The 22,527-nt window shown below is 38.6% G+C and overlaps 1 protein-coding gene across 7 annotated transcripts in view; it reads left to right on the top strand.

Moving 5' to 3' along the window:
- The window catches only part of TAFA5 (TAFA chemokine like family member 5), a 439,512-nt gene that overhangs the window by 145,353 nt on the left and 271,632 nt on the right, over positions 1-22,527 (top strand). Inside the window, exon 2 of one of the 7 annotated variants that reach the window (XR_008235717.1) lies at positions 20,942-20,962. The exons of the other annotated variants lie outside the window; for them this stretch is intronic. The gene's annotated coding sequence lies outside the window, so the exon portion shown is untranslated. The remainder of the gene's footprint in view (positions 1-20,941; positions 20,963-22,527) is intronic. 7 annotated transcript variants of the gene reach the window in all.

Raw genomic sequence — 22,527 nt, 5'->3', positions numbered from 1 at the left:
AAGGGAAACAGAAGGTCAAATTAACATTGGCAAACTTAGCTTCTATCAGTTTGTCTATATGGTTTAGAAATATTGAATTTTTTTTTGAGGCTCATTTTTCATGATTATCCTTGTAAGGCACCTGGGGACATACCCATTTTTTTTGCTGATAATGCATTACTGAAAATTATTAGATTCTGCTGAGACAAAAATACAGCATGGCTTATGAACACACAGCAATCAATGGTTGTTATTGAATGAGATGTATGACTTCTGTTACAGAAATTTGAAATAATCTTAAGTATCATATGTGCCTGGACAAATTGAAAGAAGTTGCAGTTCTACAAAAACTTGTCTAACATTAAAACAATGAGCAGGATCCTGAGTTGTTACTAAATAAGCTCCTTAAAAACCTGAAAAGATGGTTGATATATTGTTTTGCTTTTAACTGTAGGATGACAGGGAAATGGACTAGATTCTTTATAAGGTTTTTGTATCTGATCTGTGATTTATGTGATGTGTTTTAGGTTTGACAAGATTGTTTGGGGTTTTTTTCTGCTTACTTTTGAATTTGGGGGGTGATTTGCCTACAGTAGGGGTTAAGTTTGTTGTTTTCTTTAAACTGCTCAATAAAACATTACTTTTACCAATATATTTATGTAAGATATTTTCACATGAAATCCAAATACAGGAACTTCATTTTGATATTATTTTGCTAGTTTGAGTGCATTTGTGGTTAGATTTGATGAATATAAATTGACTTTTGTAAAGTTACATGTTTTCAATACAAATTTTCTGACTAACTCTGACGTGACTAGTAGTGGAACATCAATAATTTTAGTTTAGCCTAGGTATTTGAAATTTTCTTTCAATTATATGTGTCATATGATGTTATAATGAATGTTTCTCTTTGTGAAAAAATGAACTCCTCAGCTGTAAAGCTGTTTTATGAGAGCTATTTTCTGTAAATGTCTGAGGGGACTCTCAGAGGCATTTTTAAAGCATGAGGTACTCAATATATCTCTAGGGGGTTTTGGTGGTGAAGATTGGTATTAAACTGTTTTAAATAAAATGCCAGACTCTTGCTAATCATTTTTTGCCAGTTGAATGTTAAGGTAGTTTATGGAAAGAGAGTTGCTTCTCTGATATTTTTCATTCATAGATTGGTTAGTGAATAATGTTAGACCACTACTGCAGGAATTAAATATTGTAGTTTTAACAGTAATATCTATATACAGAGACATTTCAACATTTTACTGATCTTGGATTGCCTGTTGTGTTTTTTTTTAACTTGCTGAAAAACAAAATAAAAAAGCATTACCCTGTGTGTTTTCCAGATGTTTTAAAGATTTGCAAAAATGCAGTCAAAAGAGTTGGAAATTATATTTCATATATATTTGCTTGTAGTGCATATCTAAAGCCAATACAGAATTGCAAACTTTTAATTATATTTAAAATATTCCAAAAATATTAGTCAATAGCAAAACATGGAAAATACATGTAGTGAATTTTCACTTGATAAAAGAGTAAGGTTTCTGTAGAGACTATCATTTAGATGTAACATTTATTCTTTGACTTTTTTCCTTTATGTAACTATGTATTTCTTAAACTGCTGAAAAACATGCTGTCTTGTTTAATTCTTTCTTTCTTTTGCTCTCATTGGCATAATCAGAGCAAAATTACTTTCTCTTAATAGAGCCTGACAATTCTGAATCTAACTTACTGCCTCTTTTTCTCAGCCTATCATCTCTATAATGGGAGAAGGCAGTTGACTTTAACAAATTCTTATTTTATTACTTGTCTTATATCTTTTGTTGTTGTTATGCACAGTGGCATAAGATAGCTGATCAAATTGTGTTGAATAACATCACAAAATTGAAAGTTAGTGGCTTTCACAGTGTGAAACCAATAAAGAGCTGCAATATTTCTGTTCACATGACTGCACTACTACTGAGTTTTTGGGAGCCTTCTTATATATCTATTAGTATGCTCCATTTGGAATAGGAACTTGTTATTGGGCTGTGTGATATCTACAATTAAAGTTTCAGTGTGATATAAGCGCATGATTATCTCATTTATCTTAATTGCATAGGCATTACATTGCCAAAATAAAACATGCATTTTTAAAGTCAGAATACATTCCTGAGGGCTTCTCAGAATAATTCAATAACTTATTATATCTGTACTTGACTAACACAGAGTTTATGACGTGCACATAATATAGTTATTTTTTGTATTGGTGGTATGAGGGCGGTTCATATTACGAAAGGAAATCCTAAGAAATCATAGAAAGTAGAGACAATACTGAAAGTCTTAGGAAAATCTCCGTAAGAAGTTCAGGGTTCCTTCTTTAAACATCCCTCTAAAGATATGATTTGATTTTTAATTTTCACTGGTGTTTTTATGCAGCATAATAGCTATTTCAGAAGAAGCTGATATAGGTAGAAGGTTCTGTTCCCAATTTGAGGCTGGAAAATTTGTTATGTCTTGAAATTTTATTGAAAGAAATTGAATTTAGTAAAGCAAGCAAGACTGGCTGGAAAGATGCTACAAAAAATAGAAAACCCTTTACATTAATTTATTTGGTTAGTAAGAAGTAGAGAAATTCACTGGACCATCACGGAATACTTCTTGGAGGCCTTCTTTGGTGTTTTAAAACAAAGCTATTGCAATATTTTTTTTTATTAGAAGGCATTCTCTCTCTCCGTATTAAATTTCCCTTTTAGAAGTCATTAGTTCATTGCATAGAAATAAAAAGAAAAATTGCATATCATGGTTTTTTTCACATGAAAATAAATGTTTGCATTTCCCACCTTGCTCTGCAAAAATAGACAAGTAACAATACATGTGGCAGTGAGAGGCGATAATCAGATACCATTGAAGTTTCCTGACTGCAAACTTTGTCTGCTGCTTATGCCAAGGATCTAAAAAAGTCTAGAAGGATTTCCCAGGGATGTTTTTTCTACTGTTTTAGATATATTTTGGCAAAATACATTTTACAAAGGACACAAGAAGTAGCAGATTTATTTTTTTAGAAATTTGACAATTTTTACTTTGGATAAAAGCCTCTAACAAAGGCTTCATTTGAGATTGGTATTAGGTCCTATTTTTTTAATGAGAATTGCAGTTTCTATGGGCTTGAACATTTAGGTTCAATAAAGAAATATCCTAGAGCTTCTGTTATAGTTATCAGATAGGAAATGTATATGAACCTTTACCAGTGTATCTTCTCAAGTTTGAAGACATGCAGATCCAGTGCTGATGCTACACCTCTTATCTTTGTCAATGTGCACAGGAGTGAAATTATTGCCTTTGTTTCATTCTTCTTTTTTCTTTGCTATTTTGAAATCTCTCCGAAACTGAAACCTGCAGGTTTTGGACATCTGCTACTGGCATTTCTGTGTAGTAACTGGAGTTATTTATAGAGCAAGAAGATTCAAGAGGGAAAAAAACAGTGGTAGAAATTATGTTGAAACAAAGTATTTGGGGACCTCTTCCATCCTTCTCTTCTAGCAACGATTAATGTCTATAGAAGTGAAATGTTCTCTTATTTCTGTGGAAATGAAAAGATTTAGATCGTAGAACATGCAGAGTTAGGTGCTCTACATGTAAGGGGGAGTCTGATAGCAAGTCAGGATCTGGGGAACAATACCTCAGCTGAACTCCTGGTACTCCTCCTCATTCACAGCTGGAAAGGGAATAAAGATTTCAGTCATAATGTGTGGGGTTCTCATTTATGGAAACTTTGCTCTTAGCTTTACTGTTTTACTGTTCTTCTGTAGGGATTGCCATTCTGCTCACAGAGTAAGACATCTTAAGTGTAGACATGTAGCTGTATGTCTATGGAACAGTTTTAAAATACAAACCTGAATTTGGTCAGCTTAATCCATAAAGTTAATCCTACCCTGAATATCAGCTATGTTTTCAGTGCTGGCAAATTGAAGAAAACCTGGGAACAGCAAGAAGGCGAATCAGAGAAAGAACAAGACCCCCTTTTAGGCACTTTAGCATCTACAGAGAAGGTGTCAGCTAGTTTATGCAAGCTAGATTTACCAGGATATCTATACAGTCGGTGGTAAAAGTGACTAAGTGAATGTGTAAATTCATCAAGCCTCAGCAGAGGTGACCAAAAGAGAATACTAGGCATAGGCTGTATATCAGGCACCTCTCTTTTTTTAAATGCCTGCACTGGAGTACTTATCTGCGGTATATGGGCAGACCTTTGGGTAGCTTCTGGAGGATGGATTTCTGTCTCTCTGCACACTAGCTTAGAGCAACTTGCTATTCACACTTCTCAGCCTGTGAAGGAGCGACTAAACCCCTAAAGGCACCTCTGGCACCTGTCAAAGCTGAACCCCGGTGGAACCAGGGATTCAGGCATTTTTGAAACAGAAAAAGCCTGTATAAGGGTCACTAGGTCTCAGCCTAGTGATTCAAGCAGTCTTTTGAAGAAACTGAAATCAATATTGGTCCCGGATCCTTTAGTGTTCATGTACAACATATCAATCATTGCATAAAATACAGACATTGTCCAGGGATTAGTTCTGATGAGAGAATTCCTATCTATGGGTAGATGGGACACATATAGATTATGCATCATTGTATATTTTCCTATTGATTAGTGCTTTCAGATGATAGTTTCAGTTAATAGAAATCTTAATATTTACATTCCAAAGTTTATACATATTGAATAGTAATATCTTTGTTAAAACAAACACAGCACATACCTTAGCATGAAAATAAAACTATTGTGATAGACACTTTTATAACTACTTCAATGAGAGACAAGTAGTTAAATTAGCTAGTCCAGAGGATTAATATTTAAAGTTATTAAAAAGTAGCACAGAGGAAAAGTTAGTATACTCCACTGAATTACAAAACCACCTTTTGGCTAAACTTAGTACGACCTACTAGAATTGACAACTCAGTTATTTTCCCTTTACTGTCATACTGCACATTGCTCATATGAAAACATGTAATTTCCCTCTTTCATCCATAGCATTCCTTTAATTTTTAATATGCTTCAAGAACCAAGTGTCTAACAGCAAAGCTAGTTTTTCATTATTTATGTGTACTCATATCTTTAGCATATACAGGCAAATAAAACATACACAGGTTTTTCTGTCACTATTCATTTATACGTTCTAAATTAGAATTAGTTACATATGGTAGTTCTGTACAGATGTGGTCAATGTGTTACAGTAAATTCTGCATAATAAATCCTGGTGTTAAGGACTTTACTATATCTAGCACTTTCTTATGGATGTATGGTCTGGGTAATTTCACCAGAAATCTGAGGATTTTTGGCCATTCTTTCTCTTTCACTGTCAAATACAGAACATTACTCCCTGAAGGTTAGATGAAAAGTTCTTCTGTGCTTATGGTAAGTTAATGCTTTGCTGAGAGCATAGATTCATTAAAAGCTTTCCTAAACTAATTTTGTTACATTTTGTACTGCTTGCATAGTCTTGTAGAAATTTGTTACTACTGTTGATGTAATTCTAACTTAGGGTTTCCTTTTTGTTTTCATCTAGGCAGTATCTTGTGATAAAGCTTAACCCAGAGGGGTTTTTTAATAAATATTTCCTATGTTAAATTATAAATGTTAATTATTTCATCTGAGATTTCTTTCTGTTGTATCAAAAATAAATTCATGACATGTTACACTCAAAATATTATTATGGGCAAAAGGGAACGTACCTGTCCTGGTTTCAGCTGGGATAGAGTTAACTGTCTTCCTAGTAGCTGGTACAGTGCTATGTTTTGAGTTCAGTATGTGAAGAATGTTGATAACACTGATGTTTTCAGTTGTTGCTCAGTAGTGTTTAGACTAAAGTCAAGGATTTTTCAGCTTCTCATGCCCAGCCAGTGAGAAAGCTGGAGGGGCACAAGAAGTTGGGAGGGGACACAGCCAGGGCAGCTGACCCAAAGTGGCCAATGGGGTATTCCATACCATGGGATGTCCCATCTAGTATGGGAACTGGGAAGGGGGTGCGGGGGAATCGCCGCTTGGGGACTAGCTGGGTGCCGGTCGGCGGGTGGTGAGCAATTGCACTGCGCATCATTTGTACATTCCAATCCTTTCATTATTACTGTTGTCATTTTATTAGTGTTATCATCATCATTAGTAGTTTCTTCTTTTCTGTTCTATTAAACCGTTCTTATCTCAACCCACGGGTTTTGCTTCTTTTCCCGATTTTCTCCCCCATCCCACTGGGTGGGGGGGAGTGAGTGAGCGGCTGCGTGGTGTTTAGTTGCTGGCTGGGGTTAAACCACGACAATACCATACATGGACCCAAGAATTTACTACTGATCTACTTAAAATCTTAGCAATCTAATCAAAAGACAACAAGCAGGTTCAAAAATGTGAGTCTAAATTAATACAAAAAATCTTTTTAATAAAAATGCTCTTAAAATTATTATACAGGAAAAGTTGCTAATTTCTGCCTTTTTCTCAGGAGCTATGCTCACCTTTCTGGCATGCCTCTGGGTTAATGGTGTCAGCTTTTCCCAGGCAAAGGGTTGGTAGGAGGGATCACGAGGAGACTGCAGGACTCTTTGCTGGGGGGATTTCAATATTGGTTGAACTCCTTCCTCCTCAGCAGTGGAGTCTGCTCCTGGTTATTTCAGTGTGCTTCCCATGCTTCTGCCTGCTCCCAGCTGAGGTGTGAGTGTGGTCCAACAGCCTTTCCTAGGGGCTCTTGTCTGTTGGGCAGCGACCCCCTGGGTTTGCTGGACCCTTCCCAGGGAGGCACTGGCAGAGCTCAGGCTCAGGCAGGGGAGGCAACAGGCACTTGGCCCCGAGGCAGGAGCTGAAACCAGCCCAGCCCAGCCCTGAGACCTGCGCTCTCAGCTCACAGCAGAGCTTGCGACACTACTAGGAACAGCAAAAATCATATTCACTGGGCTGCAGTAGGCAACAGCTACAAGTAAGTACTTGTATCTGATTACTTGTATCCAGAGACATTGAAGTCAGTAGTCAATTCTTTGAAGGTTGTGGAGACTCCTAATTCTGACTTGGCTGGTTTCTCTTTGAGTTTTGAGAGCATCCCTGAAAATCAAGCTACTATCTTTCAGCATCTTTCCTTAAAGCAATATGCAAATATAGGCCAAAGTTCATAGGTAATTTGGTTCATAATAATTAATCTTACCTCTCCCTGATGGTCCTGTCTTGTGATCATGTTTAATTTTTACTTTTTAACGAGTCTCCTTTTTTTCCTTTAATAGTGTGTACTGTCCTCTCAGGTTAGTTAGCTCTTTTGACATGAGTCTAGCAAAAAGGACAGTGATGTGAAGGGTAGGCCAGAAGGTGACATTTAAGCAAAGATGTCACAAGTTAAAATTGTAATTTACAGGTACTCATGATATCCTTTTGTGTGGAGATTTCTCAAAACTAATTTCTAATAAAAGTAATCAGAGAGGCTATTGAAAAGATTCTACTTTTCCTACTGTTAAGAGGCATCCCACATGTCTTCAGCGCTGCTTTGTAATCATGACGTTATGATTCACACCAGTGGGTGGCAAAGTGGCATGGCACATGTCTGTTCCTGAGGGACTCTGACTCTGTTTGAGTGACATGTTCCATGTCAGATTTTTTGGCTCCCAATTAGTGATGAGACTAACGTACAGAACAAGGAACTGGGTTGTTTAGAGAGAGAGAGATTATGTGTTGTCTAAAAAATTACAGCAAATATATGTTCATCAACATTAGGTTTGACAAGGTAGAACTTAGGCTACACTGAAAGGGTCAGTGAGAAATTTGCTTTGAGTTCAGTAGGACTAGTACTGCACTGTAGCAGGAATAAAGGAAGCCAGAGTAACCTGAATTTCACTAGTTGGATACTCTGGTCAGTTGTTTGGTGACATCTGCCTTTCAAATCTGTGTTAGTTATATTTGGATTAATTTGGAGGTCAGGAACTTGAACACTGAGAAGCACAAGAGAAGGCGTAGGAAAAAAAGGGGAAGACTTGCAGGCATGTGAACCAGGTGAGAAAATAAGTTGGGGAAGGTGTTGTACTCCTAGTCTTGTTATTGCCCCAAAGGACACACATCATGTGAAAAATAAATAATTTAGTGAATTTTAAATCTTAACAGTCTAAATAAAAGAATTCTTTTTAGTCCCGATCTAATTATTACAGAAAAAGAGAGAAGAAAATAAAGGAAAGAATACTAGTAAAGGAAAAATCTTGATAATAAATAATGCAGCTATTATTATATGCACAATTCCCACTGTCCCACCTTTCAATGGTGTTACATTCATTCCTCCCATGCTCTTCTGCATCCTGAGGCTTTTGACTTCGGTTGTGGTGAGCCACCACCATCACGAGTGCTTTTGCTTTGCTGGGAGAGTATGATGTCTGTGGTGGGGCTTCCTTTGTCCTCTGCCAGGAGAACTGTGATGTTGATGTTGATGGTTTCTTCTTCCTTGCTCTAGCGTCCACTTGGGACTACTATTGCATGTTCCCTACCATACATTACACCTTGTTTTTACTCTTCAGTTTGCAAATCCACATTACAATCAAATCTATTACATACAGAGTGTCTAACAAGTTGGGTGCTGTTCTTTATGCTCTTTGTTACACCAGCATCTGTTTTTGCTCAGTTCCCAGGTCTGCATTCCTTTAACTGACCGTTGATGGGTTTTTTACAGTCCTGAGGTCTTCAAGGATCCACTTTCTTATTGTCTTGTGGTTTTACCCCCCTATACTGTGTCCCATGTCCCCACTACTGGGGCCTCTGTTATCATATCATGCCTGTATTCCTCTACGTTACACCATTATGCTAGAATGACAAATGTTTCCTTCTTCAGAAAATAACTACTTGTTACTTCTGTCTGTAAAAATTATAATTATACCACACAATTATTCAAAGACAAATAAGACAGTAGTCACCCAAGCCTTAGAAAATTTCTGTTTCCACCAAGAAAAGTTAAAGGAAAGCTCCAGGCAGACCAAGACAAATTCAGACAAAGCAAGTCTGACAGGTGTCAGTCCCAAGGCCATGCAAAGGTAGTTGCGAAGATAGTGTGGCTTGTTACTAGCAGCAGCAATATGGTGTTTTAGTGGGCTACAGGGCTGCAGATCTCTAAAGGGAGGGACAAGTCTGTAAAGGAATGGAAGACAAAGAGAAGTAAGACTTGGAGAAGGGTCCACTGTTTCTATTGTAGGAATAAGCTGTTACTTGTCTGCTCATATCCAGACTGTTTTGCCATTTTAGAGTGTTTCCTGTTTGCCACACCATGGCACGAAGACTTTGTTGTTTAGAAGTTGGTAGTAAAGTATCTTCACTGAAACAAACACAGTCACTTCTGAATCTGTACTGAACTCAGTTCAGTGATCATTCTGGCTGCAGGTATGCATGCTTTCTGTCAGACATCAGGGCAATCTACTGAAAAATGTTCTAAATAATTTTGACAGAAAGGTGTTCTCCAAATTTATGATGCAAAAAGTGAGCTGGAAATTTTATAGTGGATTGGAGTTCTGTAACTTTTTACAGAATAAAATAATCTTTTTAAACTAGTCTTTTCTATCCTTTTATGGGCGTCTTGCATAAATGCAAGAGATGGTAAAAAACAAACAGTAGTTTTGGTCATTTAACTTAATCAGTTCTAAAGTATTAATTCTTACAACATATTACAATAGGAATTTGTGTTTTTAGTGTGCCTTTCCTGTTCTTTAGCAGAGTATAATAGAACCCATGAGGTAGATTTTACTTAAAAGGATAAGAGAAAGTTCTTGCACTGAACAGCTTCAAGTATGACTAGGCAAAAGATTTAAAGATTGGCAGAATCATAGAATCATAGAATCATTTCGGTTGGAAAAGACCTTCAAGATCATCAAGTCCAACCATTAACCATGCCCCCTAAACCATGCCCTGGAGTACCCTGTCCACTCGCTTTTTTAATACCTCCAGGGATGGTGAATCAACCACTTCCCTGGGCAGCCCATTCCAATGTTTGACAACCCTCTCAGTAAAAAAATTTTTCCTAATATCTAACCTAAACCTCCCTTGCCTCAACTTGAGGCCATTTACTCTTGTCCTATCTCCAGACACCTGACAGAAGAGACCAACACCCACCTCACTACAACCCCCTTTCAGGTAGTTGTAGAGAGCGATGAGGTCTCCCCTCAGCCTCCTCTTTTCTAGGCTGAACAACCCCAGATCCCTCAGCCGCTCCTCATAAGACTTGTGCTCCAGGCCCCTCACCAACTTGGTTGCCTTTCTCTGGACACGCTCTAGCAGCTCAATGTCTTTCCTGTAGTGAGGGGCCCAAAACTGAACACAGTACTCGAGGTGCGGCCTCGCCAGTGCCGAATACAGGGGAACAACCACCTCCCTGCTCCTGCTGGCCACACTGTTCCTGATACAGGCTAGTATGCCGTTGGCCTTCTTGGCCACCTGGGCACACTGCTGGCTCATATTCAGCCGGCTATCAACCAGCACCCCCAGGTCTTTCTCTGCCGGGCACCTTTCCAGCCACTCTTCCCCAAGCCTGTAGCGCTGCATGGGGTTGCCGTGACCGAAGTGCAGGACCCGGCACTTGGCCTTGTTAAACTTCATACAGTTGGCCTCAGCCCATCGATCCAGCCTGTCCAGATCTCTGTGTAGAGCCTCCCTACCCTCAAGCAGATCGACCCTGCCTCCCAACTTGATGTCGTCTGCAAACTTACTGAGGGTGCACTCAATCCCCTCATCCAAATCATCAATAAAGATATTAAACAGAACAGGGCCCAACACCGAGCCCTGGGGAACACCACTCGTGACCTGCCGCCAACTGGATTTCACCCCATTCGCCACTACCCTCTGGTCTCGGCCATCCAGCCAGTTTTTCACCCAGTGAAGAGTGCACTTATCCAGGCCACGAGACGCCAGCTTCTCAAGGAGTATGCCATGAGAGACAGTGTCAAAGGCCTTGCTGAAGTCTAGGAAAATAACATCGACAGCCTTTCCCTCATCCACTAGGCGGGTCACCCGGTCATAGAAGGAGATCAGGTTGGTCAAGCAGGACCTGCCTTTTGTAAACCCATGCTGACTGGGCCTGATCCCCCTCTTATCCTGGACTTGCCATGTGAGTGCTTTCAAAACAAACCGTTCCATAATCTTTCCCGGTACCGAGGTCAGGCTGACAGGCCTGTAGTTCCCCGGATCCTCCCTCCGACCCTTCTTATAAATGGGAGTCACATTGGCAAGCCTCCAGTCCTCTGGGACCTCCCCTGTTGACCAGGAACGCTGATAGATGATAGAGAGTGGCTTGGCAAGGACCTCAGCCAGTTCCCTCAGTACTCTTGGATGGATCCCATCAGGTCCCATAGATTTGTGAGTGTCCAGATGGCGTAGCAGGTCCCTAACTAATTCCTCCTGGATTAAGGGGGGTATGTTATGCTCTTCATCCTTACCTTCCAGCTCAGGGGGTGGAGTACCCTGAGGATGACTGGACTCACTATTAAAGACTGAGGCAAAGAAGGCATTAAGTACCTCGGCCTTTTCCTCATCACTGGTTGCTACGTTCCCTTCTGTATCCATTAAAGGAAAGATATTCTCCTTGGGATTCTTTTTACTGTTAACATATTTGTAAAAACATTTTTTGTTGTCCCTTACGATAGTGGCCAGATTTAGTTCTAGCTGAGCTTTTGCCTTTCTAATTTTCTCTCTGTATGATCTAACAAGATCCCTGTACTCCTCCCAAGTTGCCCGCCCTTTCCTCCGGAGGTGATAAACTCTCCTTTATTTCTTAAGTCCTAGCAAAAGCTCCCCATTCAGCCAGGCCGGTCGTTTTCCTCGGCGGTTTGATTTGCGGCACATGGGAATAGCCTGGTCCTGAGCCATTAAGATTTCCTTTTTAAAGAATGTCCATCCCTCCTGGACCCCTTTGCCCTTCAGGACCGTCTCCCAAGGGACTCTCTCAACCAGTGCCTTGAAGAAGCCAAAGTTTGCCCTCCGGAAGTCCATAGTGGTGGTTTTGCTGACCACCTTCTTTGCCTCACCAAGAATTGAAAATTCTATCATTTCATGGTCACTAAGCCCAAGACGGCCTCCAACCATCACATCTCCCACCAGTCCTTCCCTGTTCGTAAACAACAGGTCTAGCAAGGCTCCTCCCCTGGTTGGCTCACCCACCAGCTGTGTCAAGAAGTTATCTTCCACACACTCCAGGAACCTCCTAGACTGTTTACTCACTGCTGTGTTGTATTTCCAGCAGATGTCTGGAAAGTTAAAGTCCCCCACAAGGACAAGGGCACACGATTCTGAGAACAGGAATGTTAATAATCTCACTTTACAGCTGAGGGGACTGTGTTATAATTGGTTACAGGGAAGTTGTCAAGCTTTACTTTAATTCATTGGGTTTGGAATAACATCTTGGCTTTTTCATACTGAGAGCTTTCTCTCTGTCTGAGCTAGTTCTTTAAAGTGTGTTTGTCATCATATATTATGGGTCTGGGACAGTTGCCTGTGATTATATGATTGCTCATGAATGCTCTGCTAATGGTATTTTTCCTGAAGAAAAATATTGACTCATTTGTTTTGAACTCCTACTCCACCCACATGTAGTAGTGTAGAATTATGTAGATTTTGTAAATGAGAAAAGTAAAGTTCTACCAAGTGTAATAATGTTTATTTAAACATGGATATCTCTTATTTCAGCTTGTTTTGAATGATTGTTATGGAAGTCCTGTTGCAGCACATGTGAAGATCTAGGGTTTTATATTTGATCCTTAAAAATATTGTCCTAGAAGAAATTGTTACATAGAAGAATATCACCAGTAGAACACCTTTTGGTTCTAATTAAACAAAGCCAGTCTTACATCCATTTATCAAATTTAGATTTACTGTGTTTATTACCATTTAAAGCTTTTAATTTTACATTTTAATTGCTATGCTTATATAACAATACTTAGACTTACAGAATTTATCAAATCAAGACTGGCAAAAGTAAGAAGGATTTTGTGTTAATTTTGGCCTATTGCAGCATATGTCGTTTAGGTGAAGTTTCTATGCTTTTGCTTGATAAAAATAGCAATTCACACTAGGTACATTAAACATATCCCAGCTCTTTTAAACCACCCCTCCATTTGTTTCAAACTCCTTATTGATAAGAAGGACTGTATATTACTTTGAATTGAAAGCATTACCTTATCAAAAAAGGCATAGAAGTGTTAAAAATGCTTCATTTCCCAAAAAACCTGAGAATAACGTTGTAAGGATTTCAGCAAAAGAAGATAGTGTTTGTCTCTTTTAGGACATCCTTTACTTTTGTTGAAAAATCTATATTGATTATACTGTCTTTTTATTATTACTTTTTTTTTTTTTAATAGCAGATATGCTTGTGAAAAAATGGAAACTTAGCTACAAAGGATGAATTACAGTATGTGCTATTCCAGGATTACAGTAAGATACATACAAAGCTTAAATGAATGTGCATTTAAGCTTCAACATAGGCAAAACTTTGGGGAACTACTGCAGAAACTATCAAAGTCTTATCACGGCAGTATTTAAAAACCCCTAAATTCTCTGAACAGGACTATGCACATTTAGAAATTTCTAGAAACTAACAAACTGAATGAATAAATAGAGAAAAAAAAGGTTCAGTTTTGAAATTTGTTTGGTTTTTTTTCATTGCTAAGCTTTCTCCTTTGCTTCATTGGCAAGTTAAGAGTTAGTATTCTTGAATTTTGGTATAGGTGTTCTTGGTATTCATGATTTTTGCTATTCTTGACTTTTTGGTTTCAATGAAGAACTAGCAAATCAATGAAAAAGAGTTGTTTTCAGTCATTTTGTTTTAGAAGTTGAAAATGTTTTCAAGTTGAATTTTTCAGGGCGTTGACTTTCTGTAGAATGTAGGAATTGTGATGCTTTGTTTAAAACTTGCAAGGATAAAATTTTGGCATATAAATCTCCTCCATTTAACACTTACATAGTTAAAAAGTTTACTTTTATCCTAGGAAATGTCTTTCTGATATATGGCTTTAGTGCCTCAAAGGAATCAGCAGGTATGAATCACAACAGGTGGTAGAGGTATGATGGAGAAGATTGAAACAGTGATTAGGGTTCTTAATTAGCAAGAATCTACAGGCTATAAATTAGTGCCAGCAGAAGTAATTAAACTACTTTATTTGAATTTGGTGACAAGCATACCTAGTTTTAGGAGGCAAACTTAGTGTGAAGATTATAAGGAAAAGATACTTGTTTATGAGATGCAATACAGATGTGTTTCAAACATTCAAAGACAAACTTTTTTTCCTGCTGTTATCAGATGCTTCTCTTTGTTTATTCATTAAATGTTTTTTGCTGTTCTGTTTCTTTTTTATATATGTACTATCTTTGCTTTATTTCTTCATAAGGACAGGTGTAAAGGATTTGGAGTCAGAGACAAGTAGGGAATAACGCCTCTTCCTGGTTTAGCTGCTTTTACACTCACTTTATGTGCAAATGTCTCCTGGGTCCAGAAAAGCAAAGTATTCTTGGAATATGTTCTTGGTCAGAGGACGCAGTGGGTGTTCAAAGCTCTTTTGTGTTTCTGTTACGCTAGTCTGCTCTGGCTGAACATGAAGCTACTGGGCATCATATAATTTGCAAATAGACTGTGCCCTGATCTTGAGCAAATGTTTGGTCATTAGGGATCTCCAAGACCTTTAGAGTTTTTTAATTACTTTAAATGTGATCATTATCCTTCTGATTCTCTCTGTAGCACTGTTAAAGGAAAAAGAGACCTGTTGTGGTGTGGTATGGCCAACAGACATTAAAATTTTCATGGGTATTGCTGTTGACTGATCTTTTGTCTCAGTCTAAGCAGCAGGTGGGCAGAATAGAGTATTTCTTTTTTTTTTTTCTTTTTTTTTTTTTTCCTGACTAGTACATGTTCTGCTTCCTTCCACTAATTCTTTCTCTCCTTTCTTTAGGAATATAAATCATCATTTTCAATAGCTTCCCTTTTTGCTTTTCCTGTATTGAAACTGTACTGTAATCCTACCCTCTCATCTAACTATAGGAGATGGAAAGCTATATTAACCATATCATCTCTAATCACATCAAAATGACCTCTTTTAGTACGATGGACTGGTGCTTTTAGTGACCTTGCATCCAGCCTAGTTCAGATTCCTTGTTCATCATCCATGTGGCACAATCTATTGTTCATATTTTTGATTAGAGTCTTCTTGATGGATAATATATCTAGGGTTTGTTGAATCTGACTCTCAAGATGAGTCAGTTTTACTCCTCCTCCCCCTCCTACTCCTCCTGACATTTCTGCATCAGAAGGAGTAATATTCTCTGACTCATTTTTTTTAGAGATCAAAGGGAATTCAGTCTGAGGAAGCCATATCCACATGCATCAAACAGGAAACTTTCAGAATATTAGTGCAACTTATTGAACATTTTTGTGGCCCCTTACTTTCTGGCTTCTGACAGCTTCCTAGGAAGTTTTTTCCCCTCCTTATCTTTTTAGTTCAAGACTCAGTAGATCTAAAAAGCAGACTGCTAAAGAGACTATTCCCTTTGATTAATAAGTGAATATATTTTCTGTAGAGCCAAGAATGGAACATCTTGTAACTGTTGGCAGCATTACTAGAAGAATAAGTATCCTCATGGAAAGGGGCAGAGCGTAACGAGTTCTGATCAAGAGGAAAGAAGACAGTCTTAGAAAGGCTTTCAAGAGTTGTTGCATTACTGTAAACAGCTATCTATTTTCTTCTGGACATAGTCCAGTGACTGCAGGAACTAAACAAGTCATTTTCAGGCTCATATGATTTTGAAACCGGACATTTTTTTAGCTACTTGACTTCTTTTCTTCCTTTCTGGCAGAGCTGGCCTGACTTTATGTCTGATGCCAGGAATGTGGCATTCATATTTTTTAGCTCAGGAGGTTGCCACTGTGAATCTGCATAAGACAGCTCTCATTTTCCATTCTGAAGTGCTTGTATTTGCACTGCTGAAGAAAACTGGAGCGTATCATATAAGACATTTGGGGAAGCTGTTTCAGTGAGTTCATCCCAAGATTAGCAGTGAGAGCAAAAGTCCCCATTTAAGCATCTCCCATGCAAAGGAGATGATAAGCATGGGGTGCTCTCCTATTTTAAGTTCTCTAGGAGCTGTAGAGATATAGTAGGTCAATGCTAGTCTTCCTTCTTCGCTACTACTCCTGTAAAGGAGATGCTAGGGAAATAGCTGGAGCACAGCATACTCTGGCTGTCTCCCTAGTTGTGTTATGACTGGGTGTCGTTCCTGAATGTGACAAGTAAAAGCATTTCCTTGTGTAGGCCTTGTATTCTCTGAGCCTGGGACAGAAAACACTTCCTGGCTGCATCCCCTCATGGATCTGCTGCATCCAGCAGATTTTTGATGCTGCAGAAAATCTGGCAGTCTGTGTAGATTCACAGATTTCACAATCTGCTCCTAAGAGCCAAAGACTACCATGCACAAAGGAAGCCATAATACTGAGGAAACCATTTGTCCAGGAGTTACTTATTTTAACAGTATCAGCCATTTCTTTCCACACCTCCCCCTCCCGCCGCACCCCGAAAAGAAAAGGAAACAAAGAAGAACACAAATATTCTGCTCAAAATCTTCCTTGAATTCAGTGGATTCTTTGGGTTCTGATTACAAAACTCATCCCTCGGACGCAGCAGTGGCTTTTTGAGTCACAGACATCAGTGGAATATATTTAAAGCACAATTTTGGTACTCATAAGCAATAGTAGAATACACTTGTTGAACCAAAGTCCCCTTGGATTTATCAGGGGGATACTAGAGCTTGTATGCTAACTTCAGAAAACACCAAGAAACTTCCTGAATTTTCTGCTTTTCTGGCTGGTTTGAAAAACACTGAGTACAATTTAAGGCAAAGTTCTCTGTGAGTATTTAGAGATGTAGTCCTGACTGACTGTGTGTTAGAAGGGAGTGCACATAATGTAGTCTGTATGAATATATGTGTATGTGTGCATGTAGTTGTGTATCTTTCACAATCTGGGCATAACTAATTTGTTATGGATTTTGTTATTTTAATATCTGGATGCTGTAGTAAGGTTCCTTTCTAGACTGGTGGAAGTGATTACCAAAGGAGTGATGCTTATGCTGCCACTGGGTGATTCAAAGGAAGATTTTGCCTCACAAGATATCTTGCAGTATAATACTATACAAACAGAATATTTGGGAAGACAAGGAAACATCATCAACTCTTTTTAAAAAAAAAAATCTATGCAACATAAACTTTTAATAAGATTTTAGAATTCCAGAAAGGGGTTGGTGTTTTTGGAATAGATACACATTCATTGAAAAATAACATATATATATATATATAAACCTACAATTTATAATTATGATAAATTATATAACCATAAATCAATCACATAATATAATTCATAAAAATCATATACAAACAATCATGTCTAAAATATTATATATATACATATTTTTATACATATATAAACATTAGGCATATTCATAAGTCTGTCTTTAGTTGTCATCTTCTTACTAAAAAGTTTTTCTGCATTTTGTTTTCTAAGTTTTGTGCAGTCTGAAAACCTTCCTTTGTAAGGAAACCTCTTAAATATTAATTTTGCTTGATGTGTAATGACCTATGGCAAAAGAAGGTTATTTGATTCATTCTATTATTGTATGACTAAATAGATACCGTGCACATAGAGGAACATTAATATACCAATGTGAACTAGATTATTCGTCTCATAACCTGACTCAGAAGAGAAGTGACGTTTCCCAGATCAGGGCTTTAAGCATGTGCCAACTTTGTTAAAATTGTGAGGCTTTCATGAATTTGGCCTCAAGAACACTAACATTTCACTGACGAAGAATTGCCTGATTTGATTACTCCGAGCACTGCTGGGGGCCGTTTCCTCTGAGCCATGAGGTCTCTGGCTCCTGCTCTTGGGCCACTGCAGACCTGTTGCTTGCAGGCTGGCAGCTGTGTCTCCTCAGCTGCTGGGACCTGGCTGCAGCTGATCTTTTTGGAGGCAGCGAGGGATGCTGTGACACTGCTAGAGCTGCATGGTGTCCTCTTGCCAGTAGGAAGGGTGTAGGTTCTTGGAGGACATGGCCTCTGCCTGCTCACATGGAATAAAGATGCAGTTTCTGCACTGGCGGGAACACAGTGTCTTGGAGTCGGGGTGGGTATTTGGTTTCCTACCTGGTGCAGCATTTCTGTGTCCTTTGGCAGATTGTAAGGGCGAGAGACCTGCTTCCCTAAGTGGCAGAACATCACTGTGTCTCCCGGCTGACAGTCAAGACTTGATTCTCACTGGCTTTGAGGAAGGGGGAGAAGGGGAAGGGAAGCTTTTAGTGTTTAAGTTCGCAGTGAAGTACTTAATTTGTAGGTAGACAGGTGATGGTTCCTGCAGTGTATAAAATAATGCCCAACACTGATAAAACACATTATTAATTTCAGTTGAAAATGGCTTAGCTTCTCCATGAGACTGAAAGGAAAATTAAGGGCTGTCTAATACATGTTTTCTGCAAAATACTCATTTAGTTCCTCATCTTCTGTAAACAGATCTTTTGATGTGATTTTATCATAAATTTTTATCATAAATTTTATTAGTCTTCCAGTTTTCCTTTCATACTGCTAGCTATTCATAGGGTGTCCAAAACATTGCTGTGTAATAAAATTAAAACTTTGTGAAAAAAGTAACCCCCACTAGCAATAACAATAATAAGAAGAATAAGTCACTCATATCTGGTTGGGGAATTGACTGCGCTTGTGAAAATTTAGACTTGTCTTTGTAGTAAATGATGGCTGTGAATTGCTTTGGCATATTATCTTCTGTGGACTTACAATGTCATTAGTTTAATATTTATTATGCTTCATTAACTATATACAAGTTGTTAAATGATTTAATTTTCATAAATGGAAGTTATCTTTGCATAATTCTAATAATTAGGACATTTTACTTAGAACTTTGCTCTGTCTCAAAGTCAGTGAGAAGAAATTGAGTATTAATGAGAAAACCTGCTACTATTAGAGAGCTATTTAACATGGTTGAGTATTTTTCTTGGGGCCCAAGCAGATGTTGAAGCAAGTGAAAATATTAAGATTTTATATTTATTTGTAAATACTAATGCTGCTCATTTTGAGTAAATGAAACAAATTCGTATGTTTCAAAACCATTTTGTGTCAGTAACCTTGTTTCGTTGAATTAGGAGTTACCTTCTTCTGGTAACAATGTTTCAAACACGCATGTTATAATAAACAAAGCACAAGCTCTGATGTTTAAAATAGACTGTTACGAACATGCTTTGCTTTTAGATGGCTTATGTATGTACCTATCATACTTGTCATGAAATACTGGGATTTCTCTGCGAGAAAAGGTGTTATCTTTGGATAAAATGATCTCAGGGTGAAATATCAATAACTTTAATTATTACTGAAAAAAGAGCTATTCTTGGCTCTCTTACACATTGTTTTTATTAACTAAGTTCCACCCGTCAACCCATGACGAGTAACCTGTCATGTATCTTGTTAATAAGTACAGCAAATACCAGTGAGAATACAGAAACTTTTAGTCTACAGTCGCACCTAGGTCTGTTTCCATGTAGAGCAGACCAAGAGCTGTTTGGAATTACAATGGTTAGTGAAGCTGTGAAGGGACACCATCACCTTGAGTCAGATGTCAGTAAGGAGTTTCTGTGTACCAAAGGATTAGAAAATGTCAGTTATAATTGAGGAATTTCTTTTAGTTTGTCTTAAAATTTTACCTGCAAAAGTTAGCTAGCATGTGATGGACAAAATAAAAACTGATATAAAATAAAAAGAAAATGGCTAGATAGGTCTTACTATTCAAGATGAATGCATAATGCAGAAAACTGTAGTAATCAATAATGTGATAAAATTGAGGGTTATGGTGGTTTCAATAATTCAGAAGAGTAATAACATGGAGAGAAACTTATCTTTTAAAAATGAGTGATTCTCAATTTACTATTTCTTTTTAAAGCATCATTTATTTCTACTAGCCTCCAGCTGAGTTACAGACCAAGGAGAATAAGCACCAAGGACTGCAATTGTACCAATGTCCTTGCTGTGATACTCTTTTGTTCATCTCTTGTAGATGAGGCTGTATTAATACCTGGGCTCAAATAGACTTTAAAATGCTTCTACTCTGAAATCAACAATGTTAAAGCCAATGCTTTCTGATATTTGGCATATGTAATTTTCTGCTTATTATTGAACTATACTGAGATATTTTTTAAATGCGTGGTTTTGGAACTTTTCCCATCTTTTCACATCTAATTATTATATGCTCTTTTTTTCCCTCCTTTTTACTTTAAAAAACCAAACCAAACCAAACCAAAGTGTTTTCCCAAAAGGATGGACATTTTGGTTGCCCACTGTTTTATAGTCAGGGCTTGTTATCGAGAGACTCATTCTCTGGATATAATGGAAGAAGCAAAACGTCCAAAGTGTACTTGCAGATATCTTAGACATATGGGAAGAAGACAGAAACAGAGGTCCAGATGCAGAAGAGTGATGCTTGCAAAGCATTTTTAAGGATAGACTTCTAATGGGACCTGGAAAGTCATGGTGTCACTGACATTTAAGTATGAGTCTGTGCAGAAACCAAAGTATTTTTCTTCTGAATTTGTATACTTAGTTGTTGGTTTAATAGTCATCCTGGCTTAATATTTCAATAGCTATGCTCTAAAAATATCTCCTTCAAAAAACGCTCATTCTGATGAATAAAATGTGCCATTAGCTCCCTTTAAGTGATTTAAAATAGAAATTATTTTAAGCAAAGTAAACCAAAGAATGAGTTAATCGAAAAATGAAGCTGTCGTCAGCGCATCTTGGCCCTCGGACCTTCTAAAATATCAAAACCATTTTGAAAAAAGCCCTGAGGCCCAGCCTTGTGATTTTAGCCTTATCCTTCCCATAAGAGTATTTATTACATGGAACTGAATTATTTCTTTTTTTTCTTTTTTTTTCTTTGTTAACTTGAAATACTTGATGTGATTTTCCTAGAAGGACCACTTGAAGTTTGTGGTAAGCTACTGGTTTCTTGGCATTTACTCCTTTTTGTACCCTGTTGGAATTGTAGCTGACCTTATTTCATCTTCCTTTAATTAGTTTTAATGTACTTTCCCTTGTCTAGTCAATCATAAGTGTGGAAGCAAAATTCTTTTTCCCTTCCCACTATGTTGAACTTCCTGATCGCTCTTAATTTCTTCCCTTCCTGTACTATGAGCTCCTTCCACCAAGTTCATTTTACAAAAGCCTCTTATTCCCTTCTGCTTTCCCTTCTTGTAAAAAGCCAATACAGGACAGCTGGTCCAATAAGTTAGTTAGAGATCTCATGTGTTCTTCTTTCTGTACTGTTTTTTCGTTGTCTAGAGGTATTTTTCCTGAAAGTTTTGAAGTCACATGCAGCATGGTGTTTTTTAAAGAAAAATATATAACTTTTTTTAATCAGAAGCTGAAAGCTAAAATTCAAGTTCCTTCCTCACACTTTTCCCCTGCTCCAGCATGGGTCCTTCCCATAGTCTGCAGTCCTTCAGGATAAACCTATTCCAACATGGGCTTTCCACGGACCACAGTTTCTTCAGGAAATGTCCACCTGCTCTGGCATGGGGGTCCTCCACAGGCTGCAGTGTGGATATCTGCTCCACCATGATCCTCTCCCTGGGCCGCAGAGGGGCAACCTGCTTCACCATGGTCCTTTCCAGGGGCTGCAGAGGAATCTCTGCTCCGGCACCTGCAGCACCTCCTCCCCCTCCTTCTTCTCTGACCTTGGTGTCTGCAGGGCTGTTTCTCACACTTTTTTCCTCCTCCCTCTTCACTGAACTCTGGTGGTTTTGCCCTTTCTTAAATATATTTCCCCCGAGGCGCCACCACCTTGGCCGCGGGGCTGAGCGGTGCCCCGGGGTGGGCGGGTTGGAGCCGGCTGGAACCGGCTGTGTCCGGCACGGGGCAGCCCCGGCCTCTCCTCACACAGGCCGCCCGCCCCGCAGCCCCCGCTGCCAGCGCCTGGGTACGGATGCCCTGTTCAGTGGACCAGAACTGATTTTGTCCAATAGGTGTGGTAAGTGATTCATCATCTTTCCTCCTCTTCTTTCCTTTCTTCCTGATACATGTTTTTAGGCAGTTATCTAAGTGAGAGGTGGGACAGTGCATTGCATGTGATGGTTGTTAGTTCCTGTGCCACTGGAGATGACAGTGGTGCTGTGGTTCAACCACCGCAGTGATGGGAACCTCATGCTACATATGAACCTACATAGAGTCGAGTCTTAATTTCATTCTACAATTTGTCAGCTGTTAGCGCTGAAAGAGGTTATCCAAAAAGGCCTGGGAGATACGTCCCTCTAAAGTGTAGTGCTGCCGTGAAAGCTGCTGAGTCTCTTTTCTTGTCACGCTGAAGTAACACTGCTGAACACTGAGTATCCTGATTTATAAACAGTTTCCAGCCCTGGCATCTCTGAAGAGAACTAATGAAATAAAATTTCAAGTTGCTTGTTTATTGAAATGCAAACCAAGCATTGGCAAGAGAGGGGAAAAAAAAAAGAAAAAACCCCAAACCAACCAAACAAAAACCCCTCTTCAGTCCTTGAAGT

The sequence above is a fragment of the Harpia harpyja genome, chromosome 6 (genome assembly GCF_026419915.1).
Source record: "Harpia harpyja isolate bHarHar1 chromosome 6, bHarHar1 primary haplotype, whole genome shotgun sequence".
In the NCBI taxonomy this organism is placed as follows: Eukaryota; Metazoa; Chordata; class Aves; order Accipitriformes; family Accipitridae; genus Harpia; species Harpia harpyja.
Note: the sequence above shows the minus strand (reverse complement) of the source record. Positions and strands in the feature narration are given on the sequence as shown.